Source organism: Piliocolobus tephrosceles, chromosome 13, assembly GCF_002776525.5.
Source record: "Piliocolobus tephrosceles isolate RC106 chromosome 13, ASM277652v3, whole genome shotgun sequence".
Classification (NCBI taxonomy): Eukaryota; Metazoa; Chordata; class Mammalia; order Primates; family Cercopithecidae; genus Piliocolobus; species Piliocolobus tephrosceles.
Window position 1 is genome coordinate 110,169,256 of NC_045446.1, and position 10,416 is coordinate 110,179,671.

At 57.2% G+C, this 10,416-nt stretch overlaps 1 protein-coding gene across 1 annotated transcript in view; it reads left to right on the top strand.

Annotated features, from left to right (window-relative positions):
* Positions 1-479: 479 nt before the first annotated feature.
* The window catches only part of GRIK4 (glutamate ionotropic receptor kainate type subunit 4), a 488,614-nt gene continuing 478,677 nt past the window's right edge, over positions 480-10,416 (top strand). Inside the window, exon 1 of the mRNA XM_026449832.1 lies at positions 480-533. The gene's annotated coding sequence lies outside the window, so the exon portion shown is untranslated. The remainder of the gene's footprint in view (positions 534-10,416) is intronic.

The window sequence follows — 10,416 nt, forward strand, 5'->3', positions numbered from 1 at the left end:
AGGTCGGTATCTCGCAGCGCCCGCTTAGCCGCGCGCCCCGCGCCCCTCGCCCCAGCCGGGCGCCGCTCCCTAGCCGGGCACCTCCCGCTCGGCCCCGGTCCCCCGGCAGCCGCAAGTTTGCCCCCGGCCGCGCGGACCCGCGCCCGCCTTGAGCGCTGCAGCCCCCGCCGTTCCCATCGCCCCCGCGCCTGGGCTGCCGGGCGAGGCTCCGAGGGGCGCGGTGGGGCGTGCGGCTGCCCGCGGGGCCCCGGCCCGGCCCCGAAGGGGCGCCCCCACCCGGCCGGCAGTGCGCGGGGCCGCCGCAGTTCCCCGGCTGCCCGCCGGGCGGCGCCCCGCGCCTCGCCGCGCTCCTCCCGCGCTCCCCGCGCCGGGCTCGCTCGCAGCCGGACACAGACTCTGCCTTCAGCTGCCGGCGGATCGGGCTGGAGCCGCCGCGGCTGCTGCGGAAGAGAAAAAACGGCCAACAGCAGCTCCGCGGCGGGCCCAGCAGTGCCTGGCCCCCGGCTCAGCCCCCGGAGTGCGGAGCCGCCCAGGTAAGGGCAGCGGCCCCCGGCGGCGTCCCCGGCCCGCTCCCTGCGCTGCCCCCGCGCCCCCGAATCCCCTCCGCGCGGGCCTCTCCCGCAGCCGCACCCCGACTTCTGACGTCTCCGCCGCTCCTGCCCTCGGGGGCCGCGGCCCCGCGCTCCTGCCCCGGCCCCCGCCCCCGCGCTCTCCTCCCCGCTCCCGCCTCCCGCCAGCCCGGTCCCTGGCACTCTGGTCCCTGCGTCTCCAGATTCGCCGCCGAACCTCCACCTCTCTGCTCCCGTAGTTCCTCCAGTCTCCATCCCGGTCCGTCTCCCTCCCTCCGCATCCCTTCCCCGGACTCGCCGTCCTCCCGCTCTTGTCCTCCCCCTCCCCGTGCAACTCCCAGCCCTGCCTCTGCCCCCTGCAGGGATGACAGCCCCTTCCCAGCCTGGCGCGTCTACCCTACACCTCTTCACCCTCCGCTTCTCCCAGCGCCGCTGTTCCTCGGCTACAGCCTCCCATCCCGACTCAGCCCGGCATCCCACCAAGCCCCCTCCCCTTTCCCTCGCTGCCATCTGCCTCGACTGCCCCCTGCACTGGACTCGGGCCACCACCACACCCCCCACCCCGCACACCGTGCCCACCCTGCACTTGCTTGGGGGAACCAGAGCCCTATCAGAAATGACCCTCTTTCCCCGGGCGAATGGGGCTCCCACCCATCTCCCCTAGTTCATCGGAGTGGGAAGTGAGGGAGAAACTCTGGAGACCTGCATTGGGCGCGTGATGGGGGAGGGGGCTGGGGCGGAGGGGGAGGGGAGCTGATTTAGATTCTCTCCAGTGAGGATTGGCAGAGCTGTGTGCTCCGACCTGGCTGGGGTGGAGGGCGTGCAGGCGACAGCTGGGACAGAGGGTTCAAGGCACTGAGAGCACCTGTGTCTCTTTCCCTGGCTCCCTTGAGCTGAGCAAAGTGAGGGGAGGAGTTGGAGCCTGGGGAGAGTTGGCTGAGGGCCTTGGGATGGGGGAGGAGGCGGCGGAGGGGGCTGGGCCGGGGCGCCTCTGGCCTGTCTGCCTGGCAGTGGTGGGGCAATGCGGGCCGAGCCACTCCCGGGCTGGACCTTGGGCTGCGTGGCTCTTGGCATCTGTACTTGATGCTGCCATCTTCCTCTTGGTGCTGTTGTCTGGTGATGCCACACGGTGCCACCTCCCTGCCTCCCTCCAGTGGCTCTCCTGGGCATGTCTCCCAAGGGTCTGGGTTGTCTGGAAAGAGGAGAGGAGCTCTGGGCACAGCTGGGCCCTTTTGCCAGGCAGTGGGCAGCTGTCAAGACCAGGCCAAGAGGTCTGAGGGCTGATCAGGAGGACTGAGCCCTGCCAGGAACAAAGAACTACCTTCACTTTCACTCCCTATGGGTCACCCAGGTGTTAGTGACACTTCTAGGAGCACCCGGAAACTGCGGGTGTGGTATCTCTGGGGAGAGGCCGCCTGGGTTGGTAGTGGGCATCTGAGAGACAAATTCGGTCCTGCCTTAATCCCTGTGAGTGTCTGTGCTTGCGTGGTCAGGGACAAGGGGCTTGTCGAGGTCGACTGTGTTCTGGTCCCACCAGGGACGGGAGCCCCTGGAATTCCACTGGCCGTCATCATCATCATGCTGGTTTTATTTGCTGAAGCTGCAGCTCAGGCTTCATCGTTAATCAGGTTTATTATTTTTCTCACTGGCTGGATGTGTTCCTCAAGGTCACGACCCTTTGGAGAGTTAATCTAATATGCACACATCACAGTGTCTGGGTTTGTTTAATTTTCCATATTTTCTTCATTCCTTGTGGCTCGGGCTTGCCCACCAGCCTCCGGCGTGTCTCACCAGCTCCACCCCCCTGTCCTGCTCTGGACCTGCCACCTGAAACCTAGAGGCAGCACCAGTCCCTCCGGGTTGGGGAGAGGCGGATGCTCGGGAGGGGAGGTTGGGAGAAGATCTTGGTTTTCTGTGTTTTTCCCATCCCCCCCACTTGGGCATCTTGATCGGTGGCTGCCGTCTTCCCCAGCACTGAAAGTTCTTCCAAGAACCTGGGTCAGCTTCGTGGTCTGACTTCCAGTTTGGTTTTCCGTTAGGATGTAGAGGGAACTTCAGTACCGGGAGAGAGGCAGAGACTCTAGGAGAAGGTCCCAGCTGCAGAGAGTCAGGGTGTCCAGGAGAGAGGAGCTCAGCTGCTTCTGAGGTGGTTCTCAGCCATCCAGAGATGGAAGGGAGGACAGGGCGACCGGCCCTGGATTGGGGGAGAGACTGCTCAGAAAGCAAGAGGAGCAGCGAGGCGGAAGCTGGCCTTCGTGTGTCTGGGGAGGGTGGGCAGTGCCGAGCGTGTGTGGGAAGGATGCATCTCTTGGTGCTTCTGCATAGTACTAATCCCTTATGTGTGTGTGGGGTTCTGCAGCGTTTCAGATGCCTCTCAGAACAATTACTTCATTTGGTCTCTACTACAGCCCTGCAAGCGTCTGATCACTCCTTACAGACAAACTTATAAGGAGGCATTAATGACCCAACAGAAGCTGAGGCTCAGAGAGGCTGGATGCCTTATCCAAGGCTCCGCAGCTGGGTCCAGGCCTCTGGATGCTCAGTCCAGTGCTGTTGGGCTAGTTCCTCTTGCTTTTCAAAGTCTCAGCTGTTCAGTTCTCAGAAAGCCCATCCTCGGTCCTGCGTGTTCATGCCCTTCACCCTCTCCAGTGATGGCTCGCCGCTCCCACCCCCACCCCAGGCCTGGTGGAATCTTTGCTCTGTAGTCTCCTCAGCCTTAGACTGGCTGCCTGGGTGTCCCGCCACCCCCTAGACCCAACCGACCACCCCCTACCCCAAGTGGGCACTGTCTCTTGCCTCCCCCTTGTGGAAGGAGCAGCTGGGTTCCCCTAGGCATGCAGCCGGGGCGCCTGGGGCACCCCCCTTCTCTCTCTTTGGTGCCTAAGGCCTCAGCCCACTCAGTTATTTTGGGCACTTCCAGTGCCCACTCCGACCTTTGCTTTCCCGCTGATGTGGTCCCTACTTGGGCCTTTGGCTGTTCACCTGGTGTTACTGTCCTGACAGCTTCCTTAGTGGGCCTCCAGCCTCAGTTTCCAGCCATTCTGCTGCTGTGCCTGTCTTCTTACAGAGGATGGCGCTTCTCACAGGGGACCCTGTCTCAGCAGCCCTCAGCAGCAGTGCCTTCCAAGATGCCTTGGAGGTGAAGGCCCTCTGCATGCTGATCCCAACTTTATGTCACAACGTGGTGTCTGGCATGATCTTGTCTCCCCTCCCCCTGCCACCCAGCCCTGGCACTGTGTGTCCTCACCCTGGCCTTTTGCGTTTCCTCCTCTTTTCCTCCCATCCATATCTTGCCCAGCCTTCAAGGTGCTGGTGGAAGAGAAACCAGTTCCAGCTACCAAGTGTCAGGCAGACCTGGGTTCCTGTCCTCGCATCACTCCCTGCATGACCTCGGACAAGTTGCCTCACTTCTCTGAGCCTCACTGCCCTCACCTGTGAAACGGGGCCGCTGAGCCTCACTGCCCTCACCTGTAAAATGGCGACGCTGAGCCTCACTGCCCTCACCTGTGAAATGGGGATAAACTCACCTGCTTCAGAGGGTTGGCAGCATGGAATGTGAGTGGGAGTGTGACTCGTCCGGTGTGAAGGGCACCTGCATGGGTATGGAGGGCACATTCTCTGGGTGGCCTCCTCCTGCTCTCCCTCTGTATGGGCTGGCTGAGTCCCCTCATCCTACCTGGTATTGGTAATCGTCTGTCCATTTGTCTTCCCACCCAGACGGCAGATCCCTGGAGGGGCAAGGCCTGTGCCTGACACCTTTTCCCATTCTCCAGCACCCAGCAGAGTGAGGCTGTTCTTCAGCATCCTGTAGATCGGCCCTGTCCATAGTAAGGACATAAGATGTAGTTGTTGCTTGATTATAACATTCTGTTACATAAAATAGGGTATGCCTTACATTTAGCAAATCCAATATGAACAAAAAAACTTACGCCACAGTTGCAGGCTGGGTGAATTATGGGAAGGAAGGAAGGAATCAATTTAACATTGTATTGACTGCGTACTCTGTTTGTTTCGCTCAGTTACAAACGCGAGTTAGCTGTGGGCATCTGCTTTTTCACCGATGAGGAAGGGAGTCCCTGGGGGTCACACACACACACACTGTCCCACATCCCAGACTGGTGAGTGCGGCAGGACCCCAGCTTCTTCCCCTACACTTGGGCATCATCTGCTTTGAAAACCAAGAGGGAGACACTTTTTGATTCATCACGGGTTTTCTTTAAACAACTGAGCACTTAAGTCATTTACACAGAGCCCGGCAGGGATGGGGTGGTTGTGGAGTCCCCTGGCTGGGAGGTGGGCAGGACCCTCCTCTCCTGAAGGGTGATAGTTTGGGTGGATAGCACACCAAGACACTCGGTCTCTGGGAACGTGGCGCGTGTGTTGATTGCACCTGCCACCAGCATTCAGACCTGGGAGAAGTGCTCAGGAATGGGGGAAGGCAGACTCACAGTGAGGAGGCTGGGTAGGGGCTGTGCAGGCAGGATGAGGGGAGAGACGATGATTTGAGGATCGGGTGCTCGGGCACAGTGGACGAGGCAAGTGAGAGAAGAGTGCCGTGTGCAGCAGAAGGTTGGAGTCAGAGCAGCGGAGTGTCACAGTAGACGGGGTGGGTAGAATGGCTGGAATCCAAGAGGACCCTGACCACCAAACAGAAAAGGCTCAGGTCAGTGCAGCAGGCTTGGGGGAGCCGGTGAAGATTCGTGGGCAGAGGAGGGCTGTGCAGAAGCACAGGTTGAGGGCTGGGCCTGGGCGCCCGTGACAGTGAGGCGAAAGCGGGGTAAGCTTGAATGACATTTCCAAGAACAGCAGAGTCCGCTGACAGATTGGATGCAGCAGATGAAGGAGCTGGAAATGTCGGAGATAACTTTGAGATTTCCCGTGCTGGAGACCAGGGGGAATGGCAATGCAAAGGGAATAGGGAAGCCGGAGGGGGAAGCAGGTCTGAGGGAAAGCTGATAGTTTATGCCTGGGTGTGCTGTGCCTGAGGAGGGGCCTGGAGCCATCGGGGCTCACCTCAGGCTGTGGCTGCCTGTGCAGCAACCACTATCTAGTCTTGTGCGGGAACAGGCCTGGGGCACGTGCTGCCGCTGGCCAGCTCTAAGGCATCTCACATGCCTCAGTCTCACCTCCCCAGCCTCCTGCCAGCCCTCGCGGCCCTCCCTCCACGGTACCAGGACCCTCGTGTCTGATATTCACTGCCCTGGAAGTTCCTCCGTCTGTGCTTGTCACCGCCAGGGACGGAGCGTGGAGCTCCCATCCAAACGGGCAGGGCCTTGTCCACTTTGTTCACTGAGCTATCCGTAGTGCTTGCACAGAACAGGTGTTAAGCCAATATCTGTCCCATTTAAGGGGCCTCAACTCATGTTTAATGGACGCCTGTTACAGAGGTAAATTCAGAGGCTGGGGAGGGTGAAGAGCAGCCAGAGGGGCTGTGTGGCCTTAGGCTTCTGGGAATGGGGTGTCCCAGGCTCCTTGGTGCAACCCTCTCCTCTCCTCAGTGTCCAGCCTCTTGGTGCCCGCTTGTGTTGTCAAAATGAGGCTGGCATCATTTGCCCCAGGAAGGCCACGGGTAGGCCCCCAAAGGCAAACGGTGCCCCCGTCTGTGCAGCCCTGACTTCCGCCTAAAGTTGGAGAGCAGGGAGACCCGAGTGGTGAGGGTGATAGCTGTGCCGTGCCGCGGGGTGTCGGGAGAGGGTACGCAGACGCCTGAGTGCCGAGTCACAGTGGGCATCTCGGGAAGGGGACAGCTGGGAAATAGAAGGCCAGGCTAGGATTGCTACCTCAGTTTCCTCTTTATAAACAAAGGCATAGAATAAACTCTACGTCACGGAGTTCCCAGTTGAGTTGATAGTCCTGTGAAGGCCCCCAGGAGGGAGCAGGGAGGGGCTGTCCCTTAGCACAGAGGAGTCGCAGTGGTGGCCTGGGAGCGTGACTGGGGAGTAGACACAGGTTCAGAATTGGAGTTTAAGGGCCAGAGTTAAAGAGGAGGATTTAATAGAATGAGAAATCAATAGCCCAGAGGAGGTTAAGATATGTAAGCGAGAGGCTGGCTGCAAGGCACACTTAATGAAAAAGAAAAGTTTAAGAAGGCATGGAAGATAGGGCACATCTGGAGACAGGGGAAGCCGGTGTTGGTTGGTTTCCGCTCTCCCTGTTCTCCAGCCTGGGGAGGCTGCTGAGAAGGGAGGTTGTGTTTCAGGACTGAGTGGAGGGCACTCCCTGTGTCTCCCTCCCTGCTGGGGTAGTCTGGGTGGGAACCTCCATTTTTCCCCCTGAGGCTGTGTGGTGCAGTGGTTGGCCTGGCCACTTTCAGATCAGATACATAGGACAAATCCCAGCTCTTCCAGTTCCAACAGTGCAGCTTTGGGCACAAAGCTGTGCAAGCCCACCCTGGCCTCCATGTCTTTCAGCAGCTGTGCTGAGCACCCGTCTGTGGCAGCAGTCGTTATCAGTCGTTATTACTGGGTTGCCTCCTCATAGCATCTCTCCTAGCCCAGTCCAGTTCCTAAGACTCTACAGAATAGTGTCTCTAGCACGGCTGGTGAAAGGATGGGGATTTGGGAGCAGCAAAACATTTTTGCCTTTTTTTTTTTTTTAATTAGAAAAGTCTATAGTGGGTTTAGTCCAAGCCCCGGAGAGATGAGGGGCCCAAAGCCCAGGGTGTTTAAGTCACTTGTCCACGCAGTGTAGCAGGGAAGTGGCAGAACTGGAGCATAAGCCCAGGCCTCCAGGCTTCCCAGCTTGTGTATTTTAAAATTTTTTTTAATTATTATTTTTTTTGGAGATGGAGTCTCGCTCTGTCGCCCAGGCTGGAGTGCAGTGGCATGATCTTGGCTCACTGCAAGCTCCGCCTGCCGGGTTCACGCCATTCTCCTGCCTCAACCTCCTGAGTAGCTGGGACTACAGGCGCCCGCCACCACGCTCGGCTAAAATTTTTAGAAATTTTTTTGAGATGGAGTCTGGCTCTGTCACCCAGGCTGGAGTGCAATGGCGCAATCTTGGCTCACTGCAACCTCCGCCTCCCGGGTTCAAGCCATTCTCCTGCCTCAGCCTCCCCGAGTAGCTGGGACTACAGGCGCCCGCCACCTCGCCCGGCTAGTTTTTGTATTTGTAGTAGATACTGGGTTTCACCATTGACCAGGCTGGTCTCAAACTCCTAACCTCAGGTGATCCGCCGGCCTCAGCCTCCAAAGTACTGGCTTTACAGGCATGAGCCACTGTGCTTGGCTTAGTCTGTGTCTTTTGCTGGGTCTTGTGGCCCTCCATGCAGGAGTGAGAGGGCTGGAAAAGAGAGGCTTCAACAAATTGTTTGGTCCAATTGCAGCATCCAAACAAAATCGGACTAGAACTAAGCAAGCGGATGATTTTGATTCTTTAAGGCACTAGACAGTGGGTTTCTTGGGGCACGGTTAGGGCCTTGTGCTTTTGTCTGTAACACTACGCTGACACATAGGTGTGAATTCGACAATGATGACAATAATCATAGCTAATAATTATTCAATGCTTATTATGTGCCAAGTACAATGCAAAGTGCTTTCCATATATTATCTTAATCTTCCTAATAACTGCTATGAACTGAATGTTGGTGTTCCCCCAGAATTCATGTTGAAATCTTAGCCCCCAAAGTGATAGTATTAGGAGGTGGGGCATTTGGGAGGTGATTAAATCATGGAGCTGAGCCCTCATGAATGGGATGATGCCCTTAGAAAGAGAACTCGCAAAGCCCCCTCACCCCTCCCACCATGTGAGCACACAGTGAGGAGGCCCCATCTATGAACCCAAAAGCCCTCACCCAACACTGAATCTGCCAGCACCTTGATCTCAGGCTTCCCCGCCTCCAGAACTGTGAGACACAAACTTCTATTGTTTACCGGCTACCCAGTTTATGGTACTTTGTTACCGCAGCCTGAATGCACTATGATAATAACTTTAAGTTTATTATACTCATTTTACAGATGAGGAAGCTGAGATTCAGAGTAGGCGATTCATTAGCCCAAAGTCCCATAGCTGGTAAGAAGCAGAGTTGAAATGTGTACCCAGGCAGTGTGGTTTCAAGCTCTGGTGGGAATGTGTGCATGCATGCATGCTTGTGGGTGCATAAGTGTATGGGAAGTATGCACTAATCCCTCCCTAATTCCTAGACTCTACCTCTGGCTACCTCACTACTGCTTGTTTTTTTTTTTTTTTTTTTTTTTTGAGATGGAGTCTCATTCTGTCACCCAGGCTGGAGTGCAGTGGCGCGATCTTGGCTCATTGCAACCTCCGCCTCCTGGGTTCAAGCAATTCTTCTGCCTCAGCCTCCTGAGTTGCTGGGACTACAGGCGCCCACTACCACACCTGGCTAATTTTTGTATTTTTAGTAGAGACAGGGTTTCACCACGTTGGCCAGGCTGGTCTCGAACTCCCGGCCTCAGGTGATCCACCTGCCTCGGCCTCCCAAAGTGCCGGGATTACAGGCATGAGCCACTGGACCCAGCCTACCTCACTACTACTTCTGTACTTTGATTCCTCATCTCTTAGGCAAGGAGGCCAATGCTCATTTCCAGAACCAGCACCCTCAAGCCAGTCCCAGCCCGTCCAACCATCAGCAGGCGTGGAGAACGGGTGGTGGCACCTCTATGCCTTTTGGGACTCACCTTCCCTTGGCCTGATTTCCTTGATCCCTGAGTGAGAGGGTCACTGGCAGTATTGGGGAAGTGATTAAAGAGCCACCTCCTGAATCATGTGCCATTCTTTTCCACCATGGAGGCCATCCAGGGAAGGGCCCCGTGTGGAGGCAGGAAAAAGGCAGCGACATCAAGCATTGATGAGACCCTCTCCTGAGCTGCTGAGTCTGAGCACTGAGTAGTGCTCAGGTGAGACGGGACTCTAGGAGGTTAAAAGCAGCCCTGCCCCCACTGGACCAACCACAGTTGTGTCCACTCACCACCTCCTCCGAGGGCCTGGCTGGCTGGCCTGGCTGCCCCAGGTTAATAGCCGAGGATTAGAAGGTGTGGAATCTGACTGGGGTCTTGGACTCTCAGCCGCAGCAGCAGAATAGGGAGTCTCTTTGGAAGAAACCCAATAGGTCTAGTCTGGTCCGGTCTTGTCTGGTCTGCTCTGCTCTGGTTTGGTCTAGTCTGGTCTGGTCTGGTCCGATCTGGTCTGGTCTGGTTTGATCTGGTCTAGTCTGGTCTCGTCTGGTTTGATCTGGTCTAGTCTGGTCTGGTCTAGTCTGGTTTGATCTGGTCTAGTCTGGTCTGGTCTGGTCTGGTTTGATCTGGTCTAGTCTGGTCTGGTCTGTTCTGGTCTGGTTTGATCTGGTCTAGTCTGGTCTGGTCTGGTTTGGTCTGGTCTGGTCTGGTCTAGCCTGGTCTGGTGTGGTCTGGTTGGATCTGGTCTGGTCTGGTCTGGTTTGATCTGGTCTGGTCTGGTGTGGTCTAGTTTGATCTGGTCTGGTCTGGTCTGGTTTGATCTGGTCTGGTCTGGTCTGGTCTGGTTTGATCTGGTCTATTCTGGTCTGGTCTGGTTTGATCCGGTCTGGTCTGGTTTGGTCTGGTCTGGTCTGCTCTGCTTTGGTCTGGTCTGGTCTGGTTTGATCCGGTCTGGTCTGGTCTGATCCGGTCTGGTCTGGTCTGATCTGGTCTGGTCTCGTCTGGTCTGGTGTGATCTGGTTTGATCCGGTCTGCTCTGGTCTGATCCGGTCTGGTCTGCTCTGGTCTGATCCGGTCTGGTCTGGTCTGGTTTGATCCAGTCTGGTCTGGTTTGATCCGGTCTGCTCCGGTTTGATCTGGTTTGATCCGGTCTGGTCAGGTTTGCTCCGGTTCAATCCGTTCTGGTCCGGTTTGATCTGGTTTGTCCGGTTTGG